This window comes from Lepidothrix coronata, unplaced genomic scaffold (assembly GCF_001604755.1).
Source record: "Lepidothrix coronata isolate B3197 unplaced genomic scaffold, Lepidothrix_coronata-1.0 Scaffold26, whole genome shotgun sequence".
Classification (NCBI taxonomy): Eukaryota; Metazoa; Chordata; class Aves; order Passeriformes; family Pipridae; genus Lepidothrix; species Lepidothrix coronata.
Window position 1 is genome coordinate 4,180,309 of NW_016690206.1, and position 23,431 is coordinate 4,203,739.

Consider the following 23,431-nt stretch of genomic DNA (forward strand, 5'->3'; position numbering starts at 1 on the left):
TCCAAGATGGAAAGTTCTGGGACTGCCTGCTTAATCATTTCTTGTGTGAAAGCTGTGCCAGACTTGATTGCACCTGTAACTCTCTTTTGAATCTCTTCTGGTTTTTTGGTATGTCTCTTGAGATTGGCAATCATAATTTGTTGCTTTGTGAATATATAAACAGCATCGTAATTGCTTTCTCTACTTAATTTCATCATGATTTATGGCATCGTTTGCTTTTTTTTTAACCGCTGCAGAGTCCTGGGCTAAAGTTTTCCTGTTATTATCTACTGTTACATTATGTTGTTATTCCCCATGGCAGTAGCCAGACTTTGTTATTTTAAATGTGTAATCTGGGGTTTAAAATGTGTGTGGCTTTACATAATTTCATAACAATTTAATCATGCATCATTTGGGTGCCCGCTCACTCTATTACATAGATTTCAAAAGTAAATATGACAAACCACTTACTACTAGACCACTGTAAGGTAGAAATCAGTTGGCATGGCAGGGCTCAAATCCATATGGCTAAACTCTCTTCTTCTTCTCTCCCCTGCTTCAGTCCAAAGTAGCGTTACCATGTCAATACCACCTACGAGAAATCACCCCAGGAATTTTCTGGGAGAGTGCCCGTTGGTACAAGCTAAATTGACATAATAACACTGAAAAGTTATGGACAAGTACATTACGAAGTTTCTTTGCCAGATGAAGTATATTTCTCCCCACAGTTTTATATGCTGAGCATGGTGCTATACGGTCTGGAATATCCCTTGGATCAGTAAGGGTCAGCTGTTCAAGCTGTGTCCTCTCTCAACTTCTTGCGCACCCACAGCCTGCTCGATGGTGGGATGCTGTGAGGAGCAGAAAAGGCTTTGACTCTGTGTAAGCACTGCTCAGCAATAATGAAAACTATTCTGCATTATCAGTGCTGTTTTCACCATAAATCCAAAACACAGCCCCATAGTAGTGACTATGAAGAAAATTAACTTTATCCCAGCACATGCTGAATGTCACTTGCAAAGTTTATCACATGGTATTCAAGCCTGTTCCCATTTCATTTATGAGTATGTATAGTACTGGCCCTAGTACAGATCCCTGCAGAAGGCTGCAACATACATTTCAATGTGAAAACTCATATTTACTTCTTCCTGCTGATTTCAATCATTTAATCAATGTAATAAATTAAATTGATTTATTTAAATATTAGTTATTGAAATTAAATTAAAATAACATTAATTAAAATTATTTTTATTTAATTGATTACTGATATATGCAGGGACCTTCACTTCTACTTCATGAGTGCTTGAGAGCTTTTGGTGAGTGGCCTGTCAAAAGCCTTCTCGCAAAACTAGATCATATCAAAGTGATCAAAGCTATCCTTACGCTTGATGACTCTTTCAGAGGACTTGACTAGGTCAGAAGCTACTGTGTTCTTTGCAAATGTTGTTAACAGTTTCATTCATTTGGGTCTCAGACTTTGTTCCTGCAACTTATTCCTCGTAGAACTGAAACTGTTTTTAAAACTCTGTATTGCTTTTGATACCCTCAAGTATCAAGGAAATCTAAGTGAAAGTTTAGAACAAATGATGAATATTTCATTGGTTTCAATACTGAAATTTTTAAGAATCTTCATAGTATGCATGAAGTCCCTGCCATTTACTACAACTTGAAATCCCACTGTACTGAAATGAGATTTTCTGCTGAGTCCCTGGTCAAATAAATTAATAAACAAACAAACCAATGTGGCATTTATTCCTTAGAGGTTTATAACTCCTATATTTTCCTGAAAACTGTGACAAATGAACCACAGAACATGGCGTAGAAACAAGCACAGCACTGATGGTAAAGTTTTTCCTGGAACTTCCAAAACAAGTTTTTAGTTCTTAATCGCTGCAGTTTGTTTCCCCAGCCTCTGAGGAAATGACAGAAAGTGTATCACACTGATACATAGCCCTGGATGTTGGGTGTATACCTTTTTTTAGTGAAGACCTGTTCTGCTATTTGTTTCACAAGGGTTTATACTCTCTCCCAAGATCTAACAGCCTAGATGCGGCCAGTCAAGCTCCCTCTGGTGCTTGACAGTCCTGCAGAGAAGCCCACCAAGAACTCTGAGCTACTGCTGGTGTTAATGTTCAATTTTGTGTTGAAGTTTTGATTATATCTTTTCCCCAATGAGGTTTCAAGATTTTCTGTAGTATTTCCTGAATTTGCCCTCAAATTTGTACCACGAGTGAAGACTTTATATGTTGGTTTATTGTTGCTCCCATGATAGGCAACCTATCATGAAGACTTCAGACCCACCTGGAACTGAGTCTAATGGTAGAGAAATATATCATCTGCATATGTATTTAATAATTTAACTGTGCTTTGATGACACTGCAGTTATTATTGCAGACACCAACTGTTTTGCTATGTCTTTTGTTATTTTGTTCCTTTGTTTCTAGCTACCAGAAAAGGAACTAACCAGTTTATTTCTCTTAAAATACCAGTTATGTGGCATGTTTCCTTCAGTAAAACCTGAACCAGATGTAAGAGTTTAATAATCTATATCTTAGCATGAATTCCCAGAACATGCAGATTTTAATGTGATTTATTAGGATCAATTCCAAACACACAGAGTACTTTTCATATATCATCAGAATTATCCCCTATATTTTACTTGTCTTTTTGTTAAAAGTCAGTAAGAAGCAAAAAATATAACTGCATGAAAACTTGTATACAGTTTCAATTGTGTGAAAAAAATTCAGAAATACAGTTGAAAAAAGTTGGTATAGCAAAACATTTGCTTTATGTTTCCTGCTCTATTTCTGCTTTGTGTTTTGTCTAGCTTTACCTGAAAAGACTTCAAAACTTTATTGAATAAACTCAAATGCCTGTGACTTTCTCCCTTCCTTCTTGCATTCAAAACAAAAATGAGGGAAAAGGTTATATGAGGAGATATAACTTTGTGTGAGCTTCATACTGTTAAGACAAATCAAGAACATGTGACTTCATAGAAAACAACTTAAGCACATAACAGGAAAAAAGAAATTGCATAGTTCATCTAAACATAGGGATGTGTATGCCAGACACTCTTTTTTAATCTTTTCTTGGTTTGAATAGGAATAGACATTTTACGTGAAACAAACTTATGCTTTCTATAAGTGAATTTCCTCCTTCTTTTTACCTTTGTGATTCTTCAATCATTATTATAGCCAATATTTTTGTCATGTTTTAGTAGTATGGTTTGGAGTACAAAGTATCAGTGAAGCAGCTTAATTTCTACTTTCAATAGGGCATGCTAAATTGTCCTTTTTTTCTGACTCTGAAAAACTGCCATTATATGCACTGTCCACAGGCAGTTCTTCGTGGAAGAGATGTACCTTCATCTAAATCTCATTGCTGCAGTGTTGATTATATAATAAACATGTTATAGTAACTGTTACAAATAAATAGAATGAATAATAATGATCCAGCATAGTCAAATGCAATTTTCTTATTGCAGTCACGGTGCTGTGAAGGGAAAACATGTTGCAATGGTGTAATAAAAATGAGCATCATGATATAACAATTTTAGATTAGTTGATATAAATCCAGATAATTTTAAAATTGTATAGCTCAGCATCTTAATGAATGTTCAGGAATGGCCATTTTTAGAAATAGAAAGTGCTAAACAAAACCTGTAAACCAATTAATTTTTATATATCTGCCCCATCAATATTTTACATAAAGGTGATAAGAAAGCAACAGGAAGGGGTTTTGAGTGAAATAAACTGACTTCTAGCTGACACAGCTGAAGTCATGAATAGTGTTACTGAATTATTCAGGGATATTTTTTTCCAAAAATTTTATTCCTACTTGTCTCACAGCAGCATACATGGATATATGGAGAAAATTGAACCTGTCATGTAACATGAAATTATGCTTAGATACTAATGTAGAAGAATGATGGTATGCTGCCAATACTTGTGAAAGCAAAATCTAAATTCAGAATTAAATAGCAATGTCTATAAAGCTAGCATTGATTACCAGTTTTTACATTAGGAAAAATCTTAAACCATAGGAGTTTAGGCTCTGTCAGGAGTCACTATTTTGTGTTGATCAACATCTTTTAACAGTTTTACTCTTTTCTCACTTTCCCATTTAATAAAACATGTTTTATTTAACAGATTTACTTTTTTTAATTCTAAAAATGCTATACTTCTTTTTATTCTTCAAAGGTATGTTTAAAAATTTCCCCAAATCAATGCATATAAATCTGTGGCTTTTCAACTAAGCTGTATTTATGCTGAAAATTTTAAGCAAAGAATCCACATGACCACTTGTTCTATTTTTCACTCACAGTTATAAATGAAGTAATAACACTTTAGGAATAAAATTTGTTCCTTTCTGGTCACTTGACCAGAGGGTAAGTTAGATTAAGTGCTTTCATCAATCTTCCATTTATTGTTCTTTATTCTGTATCAACAACACTGCTAAAATAAAGAGCAATCCATCAGAAAATTTCATGTTCCAGTTTTTATAGGTACTTGATAGACTAATGTTTAAAATATTTCAAAAATATTCTAACTACAGTGCTGTCTGGGAAGTGCATGTCTATTTTTATGTAATGTAGAGACCTGCAATATTATTGCATTTTGCAAGAAACTGACAAAAACCTTGTTTATATTGACTGCATTAATTACTGTTACACTGGGTCTGGGGGAAAAGTAGAGTCCTGTGTTATTTTTTTGCATTAAGGGCATAATGAGTTTTCTTATTATTGAATACTAGATATCTGCTATCCAAAAGAGGGAGCCATAACATTATACTATATCTTTCCACTGCATAAATTCTTCTATTCCTTTTTTCTTAAAGATGATACTTGCTCTGGGGTGGCTTTTTACTCTTTTTTTTTTCATATTGATAAGCAATACAGCCCAAAACTAGATAATACATGTTCATGATCTTGATGGAGCTGAGTGAAATGGTTACACTAAAACCAAATATGCTTTAACAAGGTTGGAATACTTTTCTTAATTCCACTACATTCATTTTATCAATTTTGAGAAAAGAGATTAGTGTCTTTTTACTTTTTTTTCATCTTTTGAAATAGAATATATATGTACACAACTATCAAAGGAAAGTGCCTGAGGTATTTTCTAAACATACTGTGCTTATCTCTGTAAAAAGTGAGATTGACATAAAATATCACTCTTAATACCAATGAGACATCCAGTTATTAAACCTTTGCTTGGAGGAACACAGTATTCAGAAATGCATTCCCTATATTTTGGAAAAAATGGACTGGATTGCCTTCATATCTGAAAGGTCAGTGGACAACAATGTATCCGAAAGAGTAGAATAGAAAAGCACATAGTGATGAATAATATGGGCTTTACTTTCATAATTTCTTTTCAGCATTGTCTTTTCCTCTTCCTGAGAGTTCTCTGTGCCACACTGGGCTTCTGGCACAGCCCAGTCAGCCTATGTGAGGAAGGACTTGTGGTATTCTTAGCATCAGAGGAGTATTGACAGCTGTTTAATCGCTTTGTAATATTTTTTTGACTAAAGTATTTGATTTTCATGTTGATAACTAAATGTTTGATTTTCGTGTTGATTTACAGATAAAAAGCTCTCCTGATGGTTTATCTGTGACTATATCTCATTATTTTGTAGCAATGTAATTGGCAAAAAGAAACATAGATGTTGATATTACAGACCTATTTGGTCACTGAGAAAAGACAGACCACATCCTAGAGATTCAAGTCCAAATACAAAGTCTGTGGCTGAAAGCATATATGAAAATATGCTCCTCCTTGCATAGAATGTGATTTCTGCTAGTATTTTCATTCCTATTCTTAAGTAAAATGAAACTTCATACACTGAACTATGTAATCTAAACCATGGTGAAATGAATGCTGAGTAAATAAGAAGGGAAAAAGTAAGTGTATCAAGGAGATGAGGAAAAAGGAGAGAGGTTACAAACACTTGAGAACAACAAATCTGCAGGATAGGAGAATAAGTATTCTTCAGAGAAGTGGATAAAGTTAAATGCAAACATTCCATCTATAGCATCTATTTGTTAGATAAAGTTTGGCTGCACATTAGAATCACTTTTTTCAGTTAAACACCTCAAGAAACATGGATCTGACTTTTTCAGAGCTGCTAAGTATGAGTGGGCCCAGAAAGTAAACTAGTTTTACAAATGTCCAGAAGTTCTGTAACAGATATGTTACACTGGATCTATGGTTTCATTTATTTTGAGATTTTTTTCTCACTGGAAATACACTTAATAACAGTACTTTCTCCATGTATTTAAGAGTCTCTACTACTTTTAGTGGAACATTAAAGATACACATGTCTGGGAGTAACCATCATTGACACAAATCAATATTTATTCCAGTGGTATCTGAAGTCACCTAACAGTTTCTACTGCAATAAAATATATAGATAAGATTTAGGAAAATTTCTGTGTTATTTGGGTTATGATAAGTTTTAAGAGTGACTCTATTGCAAAGTAGACAAGAAGGACTGCAGATTTTCTTGAGTAAAGCAAACAACTAAACAAAGCATAACATAATAAGCATTCCACCTTAAAAGAGTTTAGATGAAAAAAAGCATCTAGGAAGTTTCTTCTGCAGTCTGAAATTCTTTAGATAGTTTTTGCTTATCTCATATCTCTTTATGACCTATGGTCAATCCAGCCTATGATGCACTGTTGTAACAGCTTGTGACTTGGCCTCCCAATAATTTGCTCCAGCAAATTATTCAACATTCGAACATTCAAATTATCCAACATTTGAACTCAAAATCTACAAAAAAAGAGAAGTTCATTTACAGATATTAATCTTCAACAAGATTAATATCTTGTCAAGATTTATTTGTTAAGAATATTTCACCTTTTTTAATTTACTCTCATTACCAGTTTTTTTTTCAAATTTCCTGTAAAAGAGACATTCTTTAGTTGGTATCTTTTAAAATTTGTGCTTTTCAGTTTTACTATTGATATTTCATGATCTTTTATTTTATTGCCTTACAATATCAAAACAGCTTTCCACTTCACCATTTCTGTTGTGACATGGAATTTTTTAGTAGTTTAGATGAAATAATAACATCACTTTAATTACTGAAGGCCTTGTTATCTAATACAAAATGGAAACCTTTATCTTAATTTCCAGATTGAACCCCCCTTCCATATCTGTCATAATGAAAGTGAGTAATCTTGCACAGCAGTTAATTTCATACCATAAAAAAATACATTATCAACCGCTATTAAGTCATCATAAAAGAAATTATGAACTTGAGGTTGAACTTTCTTGATCTATAGCTGCCCCTTTTTGTCCTGATGAATACGTAAAAAAATACATTTGTTGACACCAGTTTATGTGTTTTGAAATTATAAAAGACAATGCATTGGAAAATATACTACATGTGAAACTTTCATCATTTGTATATGATCCTTGCAAATGTAATTAAAAATAAAAGTGTTTACTCTAGCCATGTTTTTACTTTCTGTTTTCCCTGTTGGCATTTGAAAATATGTTCATGTTTCCTCTAGTTATATTCAATGAAGTTTTTTTATGTGTCATCAGACTTTGAATACTCCATAACAAAGTCAAAAACATTCATAATTTCAATTTGTCTTGTTTTAATCATGTAAGTCCTCTGTCGTACAGTGAACTATGATTACTTAATTACTGTCTGTTTTTAATGCAGGTTGTATCTTCACCTACACTAAAAAGTGGCCTTACTAAGAATTTAGGCAGTTACTTCATAGTTGGAATTCCCAATTTCTGGTGACTTCTCTATGACTCATAAAATTATAATTTTACATTTTCTTTCTGAAAGCCAATGTATTCTGAATTTTTCTGATGTGTTTATTTCAGTATGTCTTTATTTTGGCATTCGTTCAAAGCTTAAGTGTGGTAAGGCACTCCTTATTTCCATTCTTTTTTGCTTCATCACTTACAAACAACATTATTTCAATATGCAATTAATTTTTGTAGGGATGTTTTGGGTTTTTTTCCCTTTCCTACATGCACTACATTTTCTCTTCTTAGGTATGCATAACATTGTTCATATTTTTCCCTGTTTTAGTATTTTCAGGACATAGAACTTTCTTCCAAGTCATATAAGTCAGTAAAAACATTCTGCTAACTGCAGTGGCTTGCCGTTAGGTTTCTGCTGCATTTCTATGTTTTTTCCACTTTGTCTGTCATTAATTTTAATGAAACTTTATTCAGTGATATATACATTTGAATGCCTTCTAAAGCCATGGCTTCCTCAACATTTTATATGTATATATTTGATTTTGATTTTTTTAATCAAAGATTTTTAGCCCTCTGTACAATTTATAAATCTGTACTGTATGTTTAGCTATTGTTCTTATTATGCAGTACTCATGTATAAATATTTATTTTATCTAATAAAAGAATTTATTTTTTATAAGCAATAAGTTCAAAATATTCTATTTATATAATTTTAAGTTATACTAAAATTATATTTCAATTTCATTTTGGTCGCTGAACAAGCTATACTTTCTCTCCCAGCCTATGCAGAAAGAAGCCTCTTTACACTATCTGTATTTTCCTCTAACTTTATCTTCTGATGTATCAGTAATCAGTCTGTTGGCATTTTGCAATACTGTTTCCTCTGACATTTACCTTAAAAGGAACATGGATTTTATTCCACTTATTTGTTTGAATACTGCTGACTTCTGCACAGAATAGAATGCATTTAAAAAAAAATAGTTATTCAAATAATTTTGTTCACATATTTTATTATAATTGACTTTGCCATGTAATGCTGTCTACTCACTTTATATACACATGCACATTATACAAATTAACATGGATTCTGCACACATACTGACCTCTGTGCAGCAGGAAGGATATGAAGAGACTGGAAAGAAGAATATCTAATAATTTAACATTAGCCCTTACTGTACAACAGTTGACCATTTCCACCCTATTGCTACCGCCCAGCCTCCAGACCCTGGTGAGGGTCAGGCACTTCAGGCATTCCTGAACAAGCTGGTGCTCAAGCGTGCAGTGCATTTTCTGTCCCTTTGCAGCTCTCCAGTCCTCTGCTTGGCCTGTTAATGACTGTGACAATATTTCCTCCCTTTATAAAGATTGTATCTAAATGTTACTGATGTCCATGGGAATATTCAGCTGGACCATGATGAGCTTTACATCAGGACTATGTGCACTTCTGTTGTTTACCTGAAGCTTATACTTGACTGCTCTCATAGAACACTTTGAAATACTTTGTTGTAATTACTAACTGATAATTGGCAATTTCTGAGGGACACAATGGGAATACTAATTTACTTGGTCTCTAATATAACAGTGATCTTCTTTCAGATCAGTGAGATAGAATCATATCTTTGCAAAGACGCTGCATAGGATGTGATAATACTATTTGTATAATTTTCTTGTGTTCTAGTATTTCTTCTTCAAGGTTTCAGTATTTTATTCTATGCTCAATGAAAAAGCCTATTATTCGAGTTCATGTATTTTTTTTACTGAACAATAAACTATGACTGTTCCTGTTGTACCAGGAAATTGACAGGATTCAGATTCTGAAGTAAAATTATTTGGTTATTCTTATCTAAGGTGAAGTCAAAGGCAAAACGTGAACTTAAAAAATGCAGGCTTGTATCTATGCAACTTGTTAATAGCTTCATATTAAAACTAGAATGGTTAAAACATCTCTTTTTTAAAGCTTCACTGTCTGTGCCTTCCTGATTATTGTCTTGTCCTTCAGATTTCTTAGTGGTATCAGAATCAAAACAAAGCATGAATAAAAAATTCTCCACTCCCTATCCTTTCACAATCTCTGCCTTTGTTTTCCTCCAGTATTTTCAGTCTATGAACACAAACAAGGCTACTTAGGCCACATATCTTTTTTTATAAACCATTTTCTATTGAAAATGCAGTAGATACATATTGTTCTAATTTTTTTCCTTTTTGATTAGTACAGATTACAGGCACTATAAGTATTTTCCATCAAGAAAGCGGGATTCTGTATGACAAATTTCAAGCTGCTTGTAATTGCCCTGTATATTTTTGTGTAGGTGTCCTAGAAATGGATTCCTTAAAAATTTGCACTCATAGGGTGAGAAACATTCACTTAAACCAGTGTATCCCTAGTGATCTAGGTAGTACTGTGCTGTTCTGTGAGAACTGGGTTCAGTATCTTTAATTTACAAAGGATAAGTTGACTTTCACTTAACTAATAGGTAGTATTTTCCATGTTGGGGAAATGCAGAAATATTAACCTTTATATTACTTAATTATTATAATTTTTGCCAGGCAGTGACTATCAGGGGACATAAATATGATAGAAGAGTATATAACTCATCTGAACAATGGCTGCCCTAAGAGCATGATAAGCTCTGGATATCCCGTGCTGTGGGTACGTGTACTTAGGCTGGGTTGCTTTAGCCCAGTTCTTGGCCTTTCCTGGAGTTCTCCTAATGATGGAGTACAGACAGTAATGATTCTTAATCTTAACCTTCTCAATATGTCATTGTTTTCATATCAATAAATTGTTAAGATAAACATGATGATGACATTAATTCTTTTGGATAACAGATCAGTGAGACTTGGAGTAAGGAGAAAGATCTTTTCCTACACTTGTTGCACCAGTTTCATCTCCAGAATAAGGGAAAAGGATTTTTTTGCTGATACATCACACTGCAGTGGAGGCTCTCACCCTCTTTTTCCTTGCTTCCTACAGGTTGAGGATCACTCAAGGATACCTCTGAACTCTCTACTTTCCTCTCTTCAAATTGGCAGGTCTCTCTGTCCCCAAAAAACTCAATAGTTTTCTGGCTCAAACCACAGCAGGAATACAATGGGGCTGGTTGCTCCAGAAGACAGTGAGGCTAGATCCAAGGGAGTTGTACAGAGTATGAAAAGAGATAAATGTTGGAAATGTTACGATACTGCTGCCATTCTTTCAGATAATAATTTTTGTAAGTGGCTTCATGTAAATTAAGTTTCTACTGGGATATTGTGGTACTCCCGCTCATGACCAAATGCACTCTAAGAAATTATAATGTACATGACTCTCATGACTAAGTACTTCAGCTGCTACTTTTTAATTACACTTATTTATGCTCATAAATGCACATAAATATAAATATATATATATAACCAAAATATAGGATATGTAAGTTTTTGCATTTAAATATTGTTTTTTACACTGAGTTTAAATTTCTTTTGCATGTACTTTTGTAGGACCGTAGTCAATAAAACAAATGAACATTGACAAATACTCATTAAATTCTCAGTGAGACAACCTACAAGTTTTAACATAGAGTAATGAATATTACTGGAAGAGTATTAAGGTAAATCAATTCCTAGTTACAACTGTTTAACATATCATATGGTAACATTCCATGTCTTGAAGAAAAAAAAAAACCACTACAATACATGCTGCCTTCAAATATGAACACCATTATATTTCAGGGCAAATAACAGTTCTCCATCTTTTAAACGGGATTGGTGCTACTGTTTGCCAACCACACCTGAGAAAGCAATTGCTTGTAAATTAAGTTGGTAACTTTGTTCTATGACTACTTTCATATTTAAATCTTGAAATCTTCAATTGCCTTTTTTTATAAATAGTATAAAAAATCTTGGATGCTCTGTGGTAATGATGAAAATCTCATTCTTCATTCAGTGTGCCCTAGAATTAATGACTACTGACTACCTGCAAAAACTCAAAGAACATGTCTATGTCTTCCTTGTCCTTGCTGTCCTTCAGATACTTGATAGTGGTTATTGGGTTGAAAATTTCTGTTTAAAGTAGATGCTCACATCATTTGACCTGTCAGTTATCAGGATACAGCTAAACTTCAGGACAAATTAAGTGAAGTAGGAATAAGAAGTCAACTTTTATTTGCATTGTAAAGGGACATTTAAATTCAAGTCATTAGAGATATTGCTTTGTCTACCTTGGGGCTGATCATTTAGATGACCACACAGTAAGGCTGAAGATATTCCAAAAACTGCATTGTAGCTAAAAGATTCCAGATTTCCTGAATCTTTGCTCTTTCAGATGAGAAACAGTGATAGAAGTTAAAAAGCCCATGTTGAAAATATTGCTTGAATTTTCTGAAGGTACAAAAATTGTCAATACATGCAATGAGGTAGACAGTGTATGGCTATTTAGGTGCTTCACTGAAAGTTACCAACCAGTCATGCCATGTAATTGTATTAATGTGATATAGTCAAAAGTTCCTCTTTCATGGATTTTTTCCCTCAAAAAGAAATTTATTGAATGAACTGGAATTTTTTTTCTATAATCTTGAAGGAATAAAATGACGCTGATTTGACGGAGGACCCTGGGAACTGCTGGCCAGTCAACTTCACCTCTGTGCCTGGTATGATTATGAAACAGATCCTCCTGTTAAAGCATAAGGAAGGCAAAGAGGTAATTAGGGACAGCCAACACGGCTTTACCAAGGGTGACTCCTGCCTGATTAATCTCGTGGCCTTCAATGATGGACTGACTGCATCAGTGGACAAGGACCTACAGAGGTCATGTACCTGGACTTCTGTAAGGCCTTTGAGGCCCCCACAATAGTCCTGCGGCTAAATTGGAGACATACAGGTTGGATGGTTGAACTGTTAGATGGATAAGAAATTGGCTGGATGGCCTCATCCAAAAATTTACTGTCAATGTCTCAGTATCCAAGTGGAAACCAGTAATCAGTGGTGTTCCTTAAGGCTCTCTAATGGGACCAATACTATTTTATGTCTTTATTAACCATATAGACAGGTGAGATTAAATGCACACTCAGAAAGTTTTCAGATGAGACTGAGTGATGCATTTAATATACTTGAGGGAAGGGACACCATCCAGAGGGACCTCGACAGGCTTGAGGATTGTGCCTGTGCAAATCTCATGAAGTTCAGCAAGGCCAATTCCAAGGTCCTGCACCTTGGTTGGGGCAATTCCCAGTATTACAGACTTGGATGAAAAGATTGAGAGTAACCCAACTGAGAAGGACTTGGGAGCACTGGTAGATAAAAAACTCAGTGTGAAACAATGACTTTAGACTGAAACAGGGAAAGGTTTAGATTGGACATAAGGAAGAAATATTTTACAGCAAAGGTGTTGGGACAGTGGAACATGTTGCCAGAGAAGTTGTAGAAGTTCTGTTACTGAAAGTGTTCAAGACTAGGTTGAATGGGGCTTAGAGCAACCTGATCTAGTGCAAGGTGTCCCTCTCCATGGCAGAGGGGTTGAACTAGATGTTCTTTAAAGTTACCTTCCAACCCAAACCATTCTATGATTCTGGATTGATAATGTAGACAGAACAGATGTTTTGCTGTGTTTTCCTCTGATATTTACCTCTCTGGGTTTGATGTGATAGAATAGAAACTTGGAACGACCTGCAGAGTCCTCCTCAACGCAGAGCATGTAGGCATCTTACCTTACCAGTTCCTGTTTAGAACTCAGTGTGCCACTGGAGACCTTACAGTGCAAGTACATGCATGACTTTCATGACACAGATGCTGAGCAAATAAAAAATAAAACAAAAATTTAAAAATCTCTATCGATGTAATTATACATATAAAGGTATAGCTATATTTACACAGATATATGTAGATATGTGTGTGGATATATCTAGATCTCTAAATCTCTTTATGTCACCTCTGCCTCTAAAATTATATCAGTAGTGACACAGATACTGATATAGATATATGTATACACTAATACATGTATATTTTCACCACAAGCAATGAAATTTCAGGGCTTTTTTTAATTACCTACTAAACTCACAGGCTGACTAGCATGAAATTTAATTAGTGCCAATTAACTAGAGGTGAAGGAAGCAGAAAATTAATGTGACTCATTTATTTTCAATTCTACTGCAATGTCCCCCTATTTATGTTCCTTAAAGCATTTTTTTTCAGATTTCAGTTTTCAGTCTGTACAAATTATTGATTCTGATGCTATTTGCACAGAAAGGGTATAGATAAATTATAACATTCATTTTGGTCCTATTTTTATTATAGCTACCCACACTATTGCATTTTAAATTACCTCAAAACAAGTAATCCAGAATCTTCCCCTTGTTTACATAAATCTTTATGCTGCTTCAGCTTTGTTACTCTACTCTTCTTGGAGAGGAAGCCTGCCTTCCTTCCTTCCCTCCTTCCTTTCTCCCTTCCTTCGTTCCTTCCAACTAGTGATACTTTGTACCAGGTTGGTAAGGTTTCTTCTAATAGCTCTCAGCACTTTACCAATTACACGGGGTTACTCAGTGCATGTAAATACAAAGCCTTGGCTTGGTATTGTTTGGGACCACCACATGTAGATCTCATGAAAGTTCCCAGTGACATACAATGCTACTGTTTCTAACTATCTGCACTTTCAGAAAAGTATCACTTTCTCCTGAGTTTATATACTTTATCTGCCAGTTAAAAAGTAGTGAAATACTTTTTAAATTGAAATTGAGATCCATTTTATGTCATGAGACCAGGAACTTTAATCCTGTACTGGTTAATCCTTAAGACCCATTTTAGTTCTAATCAAAACTTAAACTATGGATATATGCTTCTCCTAGTGTGTTAGACACAAACTACACAGGAACCATTTTTTCTCATATGCAATTTTTAGGAAATCTTTTCTATTTATTTGAAATCGTCATTTATATATTACTAAACATTACTGAGTGTATCTCTTGAGTAATCAAGGTAACTATGGTCCTGTGTCTGTGTATAACTGCAGTTCACTATTTAATCAAACAAATGCTTTGCAAACATAATCTTTAAAGTAGTTAAAAATCTATTCAACCTGTAGGCTTCTAGTTTTGGGAGCCTTATGAACTAGAGTCTCAACATATTTGGGAGAGAAAAAACCGTAGAGGGCCTTTATGTATTTGAGAAATTTATTTTTTGTGGATCTACATTGTAGGGAGTTGTTAGGAAAATTTGCTCTGAAATGTAAATGTGAGTTGCATGAGCACAAGTTCAAATGGCAAATAAATTATTATGAGTACCATTGTCAGAAGTGCTAAATCTTTCATTCTAGCAGTGCTAAGAGTTACATTTCTGAATGTGCAACACTATGTATATTCCTAAGGCATTATCTATTAAATTTAACCTTTCAGTATGGGTGAACATCTTTTATTTTAATTTTTGTTTCTTTTTTTTTTTTTGGACAAAACCATCAAACTATGGTGCAGTCTAGCCAATTCCTAATTTACTCCCCCTTTTGACTTCACTGATGTTATTTCCCCCTTTCTTGAATGAAAGCTTCAGGGAAAGGTTCTTAACCAGTAGGGTTTTTTTGGCCACTTGTAGCTGTACCAACATCTTTGAGAGTTTCTCGTCTTTAATTGCCTTAAAAAGTAGTTAGAAGTACATTAAAGGCATTATATACTTTTCTGATTTGAAAGTCCTTTTGTTTGCCACATGGATGGTTTAGCATCACGGGTAGATTTTTCAGAAGGACAATAATGGGAACAGCAGGCACTACCAGAAGCTTGGATTTTATCGAAATGCGACAAATGCTATTAAAATGTTACAAAATCATTACTTCAAGTGATACATGAGTTCTCAGCCTTGATGCTGCTACTATTACTACTACTACTACTACTACTAAGCAAAGAACAATATCTTCAGTGTTATAGATAAAGTAGTTCTATTTCCATTAAGGAAATTGAAGAGATTAGTTAATTTTATTTAGAATACAAGTTTTACTTATTATCTTACCCCTAGAAAAGGTATAAATACAATCCAGAAAGCTGTCTTGGTAAGGACAGAAGTCATGTATAACAAAAATTTAAAACCACTAAGAGCAAGATCTGGCTTAATTTCTGGTAATCCATGGGATGCTATTAACAGAAAGGAATGAAGAGACTACATTATTTTTAAAATATATTTCCATTTTTTCAGCAAGTCTGAATTCTCATTATGAGTGAAATTACCTTTTACATTTGGGAAGCAAATGTAAGGATTATTGCAAATCTTTCAGGAAATGGGAAAATATTTTCTGTAACATAACATTTTTATGTTTACTCTGAGGGAAATAGAAATTTTCATCAGATAGAATTGTTATAACAACACAGATTCAGTACTCGTTTTTACTCTGGGTAAGGGAAATGCACAAAAGCAATTTCACTGGCTTCAGTGGGACTAGTCTTATTGCAAAATGTTAGTCATTCTAAATACGGGTTCCGGAATGTGGCACAAGTACAAACAGCTCTCCTGACATGTAGTTTAAACAACTACAAGAATTTCCTTTTGAAATAAGTATGTTTTCCTGATTGTTTTTCTTTTACTACACAGGCAAAATGAGTTCCAGGAGATTACCCACAACCAGCACCTATGTCTTAAGAATCAGAAGAAAGAACTTTTTTGCAATAGCTTCTCACTGCAAAGCTTGATATTTAAATCCATTAATATAAAAAAAAAATTACAAAGAATAATTCAAACCGTGTAAAAGTATTTTGATAAACAACAAAGTAAGCAGGCAAATTCATCCAGAAAACAGCACTGCAAACTTGAACAAACCCATTTTAATATATTCTTTTTTAAAATATTTTATCATTCTTCTTAGAATTTGCATAAGTTATGCTTGGGTTTACATTTCTATTTGTATGTATATATCTATAAATGTATATATATGTATATATATACATATATAAAAGTTCTGTTCATAAACTGGGGTTATTTGTATTTGTTAAAACCAGCTTTGAATAGTTTACTGATACCTTCCAGTCATACAGAACTTATCACTGTTGGATTTCAAAATACTAATTTTAATTTCTACTGTAACTACTTTTCTTTCAAACAGAAGTAATGGGATTAACTTCTCCTTTATCCCCAACTCACACCTTTTTCTCTTTGCCTCTTCATCATCTCCCTAGGAGCAAATATTGAATGATGGAATACAGAGGAAATAAAGAACAATTATTTTGGTAAGATCTTTAACTGAGGTTGTTAGATCACTATATTTTTTATATTTCCTTTATTGAACACTCTTTTACAACTCAATGTTTTATTGAATTCCTTTTTAAGAGGTGCCAAAATATAAATGTCAAATTCTACACCACTGATTATCAGTATTATAGGTCATCATTTTTTGAAAGTAATGGCTAAATCTAATTATTCATGTATATATTGCCAATAGGCCTGTATGCATTATTAATTGACTTCAACTGAACTATTAAAAATATGTAAATTGAGATAATTTCCTTATGAAAGTTGTTGTGTAGTTTGTCTAAAAGGATGGAAAGGCCTACTGTTTCCATCCCCAAACATAAAAATATTGTTCCCAGTTTTCTTTATTTCACAGAGTCCTTCTTGAGTGTAAATTACAAAGATCATGTTTTGAATTTGGGCAATTGGTTTAGAAGCTTTTCTTAGCATCCTTATATACAATAGGAAAATGCTGTAGTATTTTTTGGAAATTGGAATCTCTAAGTATCAACATGCATGGTCTAAAACTGTAATATCCTTCCAGGCAGAATTTCCATGAAGCTGGAGGTTATTTCCCTCAAATAGGGTTTTTGAGCACAAAGCAACTTGAATATTGTCCAGCACACAGAAAATTTGTACTTACATAAACCTCTCTAGTATTTGCATTTTCGTATCAGGAGTTAGCGAATATGAAAGCTATGTTTGTATGAGATAGGGAAACAGAATCTAAAATGATTCTGTCTTCATCTTGCTATTACTCTTACTGTTAAAAAGTGTGAAACTTAATTATAGACTTTTGCATTTTACTAACAATGGAATACATTGGCCATCACTTTAAACATTCTATTTTGCAGTAGCAGAAATATATTTCCAGAGAAACATCTGTGGTTGTTTATGGTGTCAAATTTAAGTATTCAAGGATATATGAATATTGATGTACTCATACAGAGAAACTGAAGGACTGTGAAAGGGGAGGCCCCATTCAACCCCTGGCTCTGACACAGAGCTACTCCATAACTGAGAACAAGTCAACTTTCTGTGCAATAATACCTGTGTGTGGGATGAAAACAGTGCCACCCACGTCCTTTTGTTATCTTTCCAAGATTGTGGATCAGAGATTATAAGTAGCATGCTTAATTTCCTATCTTTTCTATAATAACTTTACATACTAGGCATTAAAAAATTATTTTCTTTCCAAAACACACTCATTTTAGAGCTTTCTTTTGAGCTGCACCATACATCCAGTATTTTTTCTTTCTCCTGAAGTTAGTAACATTTTCCTGGGAGTAACCAAGGCTCAGTTTTGCTGGGATTTTGTACTGCAAACACATTATATGATCTACTTAAGATTTGCTTCTCCAATCACGCTCGGCAAGTAGTCCTTGATGCCACTGGGGTATTTTTATCATGATCAGTCACTGAAAGTCAGGAAAATAAGTCACCTTTTGCCATTCAGAAATTTCACGTGTGTTTAAAAGGCAAAAGGAGAAAGTTGTTAAAATGACGATGACTGCTTTTATAAAAATCCTTTTTATTCATTTCCCCTTGCTTTATTTTCCTTCTCTTCCCAACCCCTTTAGCAAAATTTTGGATTTATTCCTACAAATGACTTTTCATAAACTCTCTCACATGTGGAATGCAGTTAGCTTTAAGGCATCCCTATTCATGTTCAAACATTAGTGCTTCTACAGATAACATTTGCATGTAACACCTGCTGCAAGCCTTAGAAATTCAGAAGACGTTCTGATATGAGTGGGAGATGCATTTTTCTCTAGGCTTTTGCTCCAGTTGCCTTCTGCAGTTAAATAGCTCTGACTTCATAGAATAAACACATAACATTATATATCTATAATGTCTTACTGTCTTATATCCCAGTCTATATAATCCAGTTTTTTTATAAGCATAAGGTTTTTGCAGAAATTGGGAGAATTTTTAGTCAGTGATCATTACTGAATTCTGATTTTCAGTAAGGTCTTCCTGTGACTGCAGAACAGTTTTCAAAATTGGGAAAAGATGGGGGAGGAGAAAGAAAAGGAGAACAGTTCTGTGCTTCTGTTTCTCACTGAAAATAGTTGTAAGAATCTGTGTGTTTGTGGTGTCTTATAATAAATGAAAATTCTGAGGTAATGGTTGTTCCTTCATGTGTCCGGTTATCATCAGTCAATAGGAGACATTAGTCTACCTTGTTTTATCTCCCAAACAAACTTGTCTTCAGAGGAAATTGTCAGTCCTGTTACTTTCTGGCTCTACTTCTCAAACACTTCTGCCAGTAGATTACTTGCAAGCCATATTTTACAAATTCAGAAACCATGTCCTGATGCCAGGGTATAAGTGACTGTCAGAATTAAGTTCTTTCTGCAGCATTGTGGGTGATGACATTTAAGCCAGTGGATTTGAGTTATTACATTTTTTTTGGTGCATAAATTGGGGAACGCAATCATTCTTATTGGCTAATCCCATGATGAGAGGGCATCTCTGCCAGCACCATGCAACTGCTGCTGGGATCAGCATCCTTGTGGAGCAACAGCTAGGTGAGGGTAGAGCACAGATCCCTGCACATGGGCTGCCGCCTGAAGGGAAGGAAAGCCTTTTCAAAATGGTCACTTCTGCTGAAAAGCATGCAAATGCTGAAAGCTTGAAGCACTTTTACTGTGGAGCTGTACAAAACATACGGTAGAGCTGTTTCTCTCCACATTTTTCTACAAACTGCATCACCAAACTGCTTTTCATGTTTAGGTGAGAGGTATTGGTTGCATACAAAACATAATTTTCCACAATAATGGCTGCAAGACAACCTCTGAAATTAAATACTCTACTTCATTCACAGGATAAACATGAAAAAATTTGATTGATGAAATCACCTCATCAAGTTTAAAAAGACTTGGCAACAATTTTAGGTACAAGATTAGTGCGTATTAGTAATACTAATACAGTTACATTTCTCCATTTAAAATTAATCTTGTTTATCTAACTTAAAAAAAAGAATTATTTCTTTCATAGATATTTGACTTTATAATGTGACCTTGTAGAAGTTTTAGCTTTTTTAATAAAAAATCACATTAGCTATAAACATATTTAATTCTGTCTTGAATTCACATTATTACATAGTGAAGTACAAATGACAGGGCAATGTATTTTACCTGTCAAATTGACATACAGATAGTAAAATGCTTTTTTTTTAAACTAACATAGTTCTTTAAATAGAGTTCTTAAAAATCATAGAAAAATAATAACACAAGGCTTATAAATATTTAATTAGTCCACTCAATTTTTGGAATAGAAATTAACATTTCAAATAGGGAAAATGACTTGGAAACAACAATTTTTAAAGATCTGTCATTAGCAATTCCTATTGCTACGGCCAATATTATTTATTAAACAAACCTTTTGATCATATCACCGAAACTATTACAAGTATCACACTTGTGTTTTTATCCATACTTATCTTACCATGAGTAGCTAGTGTAACATTCAGCAATGAAATATAATCTTGCTGTAATTTCAGTAAAATACAAGTTTTATCACTGACTTTAATAAAAGTAAGACTGACATATTGGTTGTAAATTTATCTACTGAAAATGGAAATTATCTTAAGTAAATACCATTCTATTTTCTGACCTATGACTTAACTCTGTGACAAGGTGAGTAGCTACTGTATGCTCATTGCCTTACAACAGCAAAGTATATAAATTTCCTTTTAATTCATAAGCATCATTCTGTCTTTTAAGCTTATAGAGTGAAATTGAGGGGATGTGACAGCGTGTTTCTTGCATGCGAGAAGAAAAGGCAAAATGTCATTCATCAGGCAATTGTTTTCTGCTGGTTACTTCAGAATCAAGTGGTCAGTGTGACCTTTTGTGCTTTCTGTCTTGCTTTCTTGTGTGAATCTCTGATTATATATATTGGGCTGACAAGGTTGTTTGGAAGCACTTCTGGAAAGCATCCTTGCACTTTAAGCCTGTTGACTTTGACTTACTGCTATGGATATGCAAAGGGACATCTCCCTCAGATCTCAGTCTTTCTGAACCCTGAGTTGCCACTTCTCTCTACAACGCATATTAAAAAAACCCGCTAATTTTGCTACTCCCACTAAAGAAAAACAAGCTAAAGCATTGGTACTTCATTCTTAGTAGTAGTAAAGACCTCTATTTTTTCATCCTAGGTGTTTATCAGAAAAACAAATGTGAAAGAAATAAAAAGAGGATAGCTTCTATCTGGACAGGTGAAAAAACATCCTGCACAAAAGTTAGGCTGTATCGTTACTGCTATATGGCAATAAAAACTGAGTAATGTCAAATAGCATTGCCAAATAGCATATGCATTGCTAGTTTTCTAATATGCACATCAGTTGTCATATATACAGCAACAAATGTTTAGATTTTAGCAATTTAGTGTGCAGGGAGGTGTTTCTGAATTGTATAAGAGAAATACCCCCAAAGTGCTCTGCTGATACTGCCCCTCCACACACACCCCTCCTAAAAAGTGTCTGTAAGACATCTTTAACACACTCCTAAAGAAAGCATCTACTCTTTTGCTGTCAGGAATTCCGGTGCTAAAGAAAGTTAATCTACTCACCGAGTCTGTCAGCGTGAGCCTAGCTCTGTCCGTTCATTGCTGCTTCTCTACCTGCTTCCTCCCTTCTGCATGTTACCGTACCTCCAGCGCTGAAAGCACTTGCATCTCTCTAGAGCTCTCTCTCTCCCAGCATCACTTTTAAGTCAGGCAGGCAGCGAGCAGAAGCAAAAGGGACTCTCTATCTGATTGGTTTCCATTCAGTGCCCCTGATTAATAAGAACAGTCCCTCACAGGAAGAGGTGTTGCTGCCCCTCACAGAGATGTTACTGCTGATAGAGCCGCAGTGCTCAGCGTGAGAAGGTTTGGGGCTGTGGGGGACAGGACGACGGCTTTGTCAGCCAAACAGTGATTTGCAACTGAATGCAGTGGGAGGGTTCAAAGAGGAGGGCTTTGTTAAGGACCCTCTTATTAACTGAGGCTTAAATACAGAGACTCATGCTATCACCTCAGTTTGGTCTGTTTTAATAATAGGAGTAAAGGCATACCCATAACCTGTGCATTATGTGGAGAAAAAAATCACTTTAAATATCTACACTAGCAATACAGTGCCATTTGTGTGCAATACACATTGGAGAATGCAAAATTATCGTCTAACACTACTACAGTGACAAATGATTTTAAGGTGAAAAAAGGTAAGGTGCGTGAGATTTCCCCCTGAACTCAGAAGGTTTACAGCTCTAGCATCACTTACAGCTATTGATAATGATGGGCTTGTCATTGTACCTGAAAGTGGACATAATACAAAGTTGCAAGGGATGTTTTGGGAATTGTGGCTAATATTGTTCAAGTCATTGTCTGAAATACACAGTTTTACCAGAACAGTCATTAGTTTCCTGCTTTCTGGCTCAGCCTGTTTGGGTACAAGTAATCACTGCTCCGTACTACAATAGATGTTCAATACCACAGAATATTGTGGTTTGCTTGAACTAGCATTTCAAGTGAAGCATAACATGTCTCCTAATAAAATGAGAGAACTAAAGTATTGTAAGTTCTGGATTTGGATATACATATGTATATATATATATATATATATATGTATTTGTTCATTTTTTTGTGGGTTTCTGGGTACTAATGACTATTTCAGTCAACAACACAAGATAAACATTTGAAATGGGACTCTCAGGAACTGGTTGCTGTACTGACAAACCCTGAAGATAGTTTTCATCAAAAGTCCATTGCGGGCATCAATAGAATAACATGAAATGCTGCAAAGTGTAGTTTTCCGGTCTTGTTGCATAATTAATTTAGGACCAAAATTTCCTCTTAGATGAATCATGAGTCTATTTTGTAGTTATGAAATGTTATTAGGGCTGTGCTTTCAGTAGTTGGAGTGAAAGAAGATACCAGTTTATTCTTGTGGAGAAACTGTACTGTAACAAAAGGAAGGTTTACATCAAATAGACAAGTGGGAAACCTAAACAAACTATTTATTTTTTCTTTAGGCTCTTATTATTGCTTTAATACTACCATTTAGGACCTCAACAGACTAATATACTCACTGTATACTGTTCTTAGCGAGAACCAATTCACCATTAGATCTCCTCTGAAATTATTAAGTGACTAATGCAATTCACATAGACATAAGTTAGAGCCTTTTATCGATTTAAATGGAAGCCAAATTTGGCTCCGAATGAACTAGATCTTCTCTGTGAATGCTACACATCCATGAAAACAATATTTGTGTATCCATAACGGACTTCAGAATTTGGTCTAATATTTCTAAAATCAAAAACCAAATCTAGAACCAGAAAAAAATCAATTCATGTACTTCGGGTAAAACACATAAAGCAAAGTTTTAATTAGTAGTTTCATCCCAAAGTTGGTCCACTTTAGCAGTGGAACTACAGAAAAAAAAAATACTTAGCATAACTTCTGTCTCAGTAGTTCTATGGGAGAGCAAAAAGAAAAGTTACAGACAAGTGTATATCTCTGATGTCCTAAGGTCCCAATGTAGCCTTAAATCTTGTGGA

At 34.4% G+C, this 23,431-nt stretch overlaps 1 protein-coding gene across 1 annotated transcript in view; it reads right to left on the reverse strand.

Moving 5' to 3' along the window:
- The window catches only part of CDH9 (cadherin 9), a 99,789-nt gene extending 78,037 nt beyond the window's left edge, over positions 1–21,752 (reverse strand). The window contains exon 1 of the mRNA XM_017809392.1: positions 21,462–21,752. The gene's annotated coding sequence lies outside the window, so the exon portion shown is untranslated. The remainder of the gene's footprint in view (positions 1–21,461) is intronic.
- Positions 21,753–23,431: the final 1,679 nt, after the last annotated feature.